Here is a 5,111-nt window from a genome sequence, read left to right as displayed (position 1 = left end):
GTATGGCCCTTAGACACCCTTTTAACTCAGTACTGAAGTCACTCCTGAGATTCATCCTTCAGCCAAAAATTAGACAGGCCCATAAAACAAAATGAGACTAAATGGGAGCACCAGCCCAGGGGCAAGGGTGAGAAGGCAAGAGGGGACAGGAAAGGGTCCTTGGGTAATGGGTAACCCAAGGTCGAGAAGGGGAGAGTGTTGAACTGTTGTGGAGTTGGCAACCAATGTCACAAAACAATGTGTGTATTAATTGTTTAATGAGAAACTAATTTGCTCTGTAAACCTTCATCTAAATTACAATAAAAAAATTTAAAAAAAATAAAAGAAGTTTCAGGAACAAATTCATAGGATGCTTTTTCCTCCCCTAGGGCATTGCTTGATAGTTCTATGCTATGGGTAAGAAAATCCAAAGAAACCTAAAGTTAGACAGACATTTTTTTAGGAACAAACACCATTTGGATTTTGCAGTAGAGAACACAGGCCTGGGGAGAAGGGGAAGTAGTACTATATACTTGTTTACAGAGCTTGCAGTCTGCCAGATTAGGAGTTAAAATGGCCTTGGAGACCTCTTACCTCTTTGGGTTGGACCAGTTATTTAACTTCTCTAAATCTTAGTTTATAAACTCACCCATCCATTGTCCCATAGGGTTTCTAAGGAGCTGCTGGTGGATTTGAACTGCTCGCAGTCAAGCTCTTTAATTACTTGTCACCAGGGCTACAAAAAAAACAGTGATGTTACCAGGACAGAGACTTGAACCCTGGACCCTCAGATTAAAAGTCTGATGCTCTACTGACTGAGCTACCCAGGCTCTCAAATCTTAGCTTTGGCATGTATAAATCAGGGATGATTATATCTGTATTTCAAGACTTGTGAGATTTAAAGAAGAAATGTAACAACTTGCTTTCAGAAGGGCCAGGAAGAGAGTGAGCCTTTATTATTTGGTGGCTGTTATTATTATTAGGAGCCTTGGTGACACAGTGGTTGATTGGATCCCACCAACCACTTTGTGGGAGAAAGATGTGGCAATCTCCTTCTGTAAAGATTTACAGTGTTGGAAACCCTATGGGGCAGTTCTACTGTGTCCTATAGGGTCACCATGATTTGGAATTGACTCCATGGCAGTGGGTTTTGGGTTTATTATTATTATTATTATTATTGGTATTAAGTTGGGACTTCTCAGCTTAAAGGGATCTATTTAACTCCCTTTGATCCTCACCATCTTCCCCAGCTCAGTAACTCGCCATGTGTCTGAGACTAATTATTATTCATGGGCCATAGGGATCATAGACAGTGCAAGAGAAGCCACAGGGAAATAAATAATTCCTCTAAAAAATGAATCATCTCACGGAAAGATGTCCTTTAAACATTTATTTTCTACAAGCATGGTCTAGGTACAAGGTTCACTGCTCTTAGAGAAATTAAGGATCCAGGGAATTTTTGTGAGGAAAAAAATCTTTGTTGTTGTTATTATCTATGTAAGTAGAAATTTCTGGAATCTACTTTAGGTACACTTGTTCTTTACTGACTTTGGGTAGGAGAAAGTAGGAAGGAAGAAGAGGTGGAGAGTGAGAAAATAGTGTTCAGGAAGGATTGAAAATCAAAACTAGCGACAATGCCAAACCTAGATACTCTGATTTTTTAGTGGAAGAACTAGCACATGAATGATACTTAGAATAAGAAGAGGAGAGAAGACAGAAGAAAAGCACTAAAGGTCAAATTTAAGACTTTTTAAATTAGATGCTGTGCCTTTCTATAGTAAATATTATTATACAGATTTCCCTAAAGATCTGAAGAAGAATTTCACCGGGATATCTGCCCAGGGCTTGTATTACTGTGTCCAAAATACATATACTCTAATAGGCTAAATAATAGCCCCCAAAGATATCCAGGTCCTAATTCCTGGAACCTAAAAATGTTACCTTATATGGCAAAAGAGATCGCAGGTGTGATCAAGGTAAAGATTCTGAGATGAGGAGATTATCCTGGATTATCTAGGCGGGCCCTAATGTAAAGCACGTGTATCGTTTTAAGAGGGAAGTGGAGAAGAAAAAGGCAGTGTGTAGAATGAAGCAAGATGCTACACTGCTGGCTTTGAAGATGGAGGAAGGGGTCACCAGCCAAGGATTGCTGCTGTAGAAACCGGAAAAGACAAGGAAATGAATTCTCCCTTAGAGCCTCCAATGGGAGCAAGGGCCTACCAACACCTCGATTTCAGTCTGGTGAACTGAATTTTTGATTCCTGCCTCTAAAACTATAAAAGAATAAATATGTATTGTTTTAAGCCACCAAGTTTGTGGTAATTTTTTACAGCAGTCACAGCAACTAGTATACACACTAAATTGCACTAAGTATTGCAAGGTTGCATTCCAGGATGGCTGTAATAATTTAATTTCTCTTTTGCCAGAAGTTCACGTAGGTTTCTGTTTCCCTACATCTTTTACAACACTAAGTGTTATCCACAGTTGTGATTTTTGCCATTCTGTATATCTTAGTTATCCAGTGCTACTATAACAGAAATACCACAAGTGGATGTCTTTAACAAACAGATATTTATTTCTCACAGTTTAGGAGACTAGAAGTCCAAATGTAGGGTGCCAGCGCTAGGAGAAGGCTCTCTCTCTGTCACCTCTGGGGGAAGATCCTTGTCTCTTCAACTTCTCTTTCCTGGTTCCTTGGAAATCTCCATGTGATGTGGCATCTATCTTCCCCCATCTCTGCTTATTTAATCTGCTCCTTTTACATCTTGTAAGAAATTGACTCAAAATACACCCTACCCTAATCTTGCCTCATTAACATAACAAAGACAAACCAATTCCCAAATGAGATTATAACCACAGGCATAGAGATTAGAATTTACAAAGCATATTTTTGGGAGACACAACTCAATCCATAGTACTATGGATGTAAAATTTTGTGTTATCGTTCATTTAGTTTGCATTTCTCTGATTTCCAGTGTGATTCAACATCTCTTCATATTGTAAATCCATTAGATATCCCTTCTCTGAATTAAGTATTTATTTCCTTGACTCATTTTTCTTTTGTTTCCTCTTTTCCTGATGGTGTTTTATGATTTTTGGTATTTACTTGCTCTTTTGCAAGGAATCTTTCTTTTTAAATACACTTTATTTTGTAGAGCAGATTTAGGTTTACAGAAAATTTGTGAAGAAAGTACAAAGTTCCTTTATGCCCCCACTACCCCTTGTACCCTGGTGGTACAGTGGTTAAGAGCTTGGCTGCTAACCAAAAGGTCAGCAGTTTGAATCCACCAGCTGCTCCTTGGAAACACTATGAAATAGTTCTACTCTGTCCTGTAGGTTGTCATGAGTGAGAATCAACTCAACTGGAAAGGGAACCCCCTGCACACAGTTTTTCCTATTACTAACATTTTGCATTAGTGTAGTGCATTTGTTACAATTGATAAAACCAACATTGATACATAATTATTAACTAAACTCCATAGTTTACATTAGGGTTCACTGTTTATGTTGTACAGCTTATGGGCTTTGACAAAAGTGTAAAGTCATGTATCCATTACAGTAACATTCAGAATATTTCATTGCCCTTAAAATGCCCTGTGCTTCACCTATTTACCCTGTCTCTCCTCCTCTGAATCCCTAGATCCACTGGTGTTTTCACTGTCTCTATAGTTCTGCCGTTCCCAGAATGTCATATTGTTGAATCATACAATGTGTAGCCTTTTCAAACTGGCTTCTTCTGAATAGCAATATGCATTTACATTCCTCCAAGTCTTCTCTTGCTTGATAGGTCATTTCTTTTTACCCTGAACCATACTTCATTGTATGGATGTACCACAGTTTGTTTATTTATTCACCTACTGAAGGACATCTTGGTAGCTTCCATTTTTTGGCAATTGTGAAAAAACTTGCTATAAACAGTCATATGCAGGATTTTGTGTGACCATAAGTTTTCAACTCATTTGAGTAAATACCTAAGGATGTGATTGCTGGATCTTTGGTAAGCCTATGTTTAACTTTGTAAGAAACCACCAAATTATCTTCCAAAGTGGCTGTACCATTTTGCAGTCCCACCAGCAATGCATGAGAGTTCATGTTGCTCCACCTTCTCACTAGCGTTTGCTGTTGTTGATATTAGCCATTCTGTAAAATGGTAGTAGTGTCAGAGGTCCTTTAACTTCACAAGGGAGGAGGAGAATCAAGATCAGCATCAGCAAAAAGCTGATTCCCATTAGGTAGAGGTCAGATATACTTCCACTCTTCAATCTTTTTACCAATTCTGACACCAGTCATCCCTCCCACAGCACTCTTTACTTCTCTTCTCGGTTCAATAATTTGTTGCAATAGCCACACAGAACTCACAGACTGTACTCACAATTTTGAGGTTTATTAGGGAAGTAACAAGTTACAATTCAGGATCAGGAACAACTTCAAAGTAACAGGAACAATGCAGGAGACAGGATACAGTTCGTCAATCAGGACAGCTTCCAACCTCTCAGATCCTTCTCCACTGTGCCTACAGGCAGGCAGGCAGGCCTCACTCTCAGCTGTGCCCACTGCTGACCCTCGCCCTCGGTCTCAGCCCTCACTCAGGCTGGGCCTCTGCTTCTCCTGGGCAAGTGTTACAAAGCTCTTTAGCCCCACCTCTAAGTGCCCAGAGGCACCTACTCTGCCAAGAAGCCTCCTGCCGAAAGGTGCACAGCCCTTTCTCTCTGTGGGGTTGGTCAGCCAGCCAGCTGCAGCTGTCTGCTGGTCCCATGCTGCTGCCATTTCCAGTGTTACAGCTGTCCACTGTTATGACACTGTCTCCTGGGTCTAGGAGATTTTCAGTGCAGGGACTGAGTCCAAAGGACATACCCTGCTCCTGGCTCTTCTTCTTGATGGTTCTGAGGTCCCTCCTCAACCTCTGGGATTAGCGTTTTTTAAGCCTAGTAGAATGGCAAAACTGACCAATTCCCTTAGTGGGCCACAGGCACCTTATTTGCATAGTCCCACCCCCACAAAGGTTCTATGCACCTTATTTGCATTAGCAGACTGTCTAATTCCTGCAAGGGTTCCATACATCTTATTTGCATAGTCCCACCCAATCACTTTGTGGGAGTTACAAGAACCGTGGCTAGAAGGGCCATATAAAA

General features: G+C 40.4%; 1 non-coding gene across 1 annotated transcript; it reads right to left on the bottom strand.

Annotated features, from left to right (window-relative positions):
• Positions 1 to 736: 736 nt before the first annotated feature.
• On the bottom strand, positions 737 to 809 carry TRNAK-UUU (transfer RNA lysine (anticodon UUU)). Its single transcript has one exon. It is a non-coding gene; the product is annotated as a tRNA-Lys (tRNA).
• Positions 810 to 5,111: the final 4,302 nt, after the last annotated feature.

The sequence above is a fragment of the Trichechus manatus genome, unplaced genomic scaffold, assembly GCF_000243295.1.
Source record: "Trichechus manatus latirostris isolate Lorelei unplaced genomic scaffold, TriManLat1.0 scaffold00180, whole genome shotgun sequence".
NCBI classification, from domain to species: Eukaryota; Metazoa; Chordata; class Mammalia; order Sirenia; family Trichechidae; genus Trichechus; species Trichechus manatus.
This window is presented reverse-complemented; position numbering and strand designations above follow the sequence as displayed.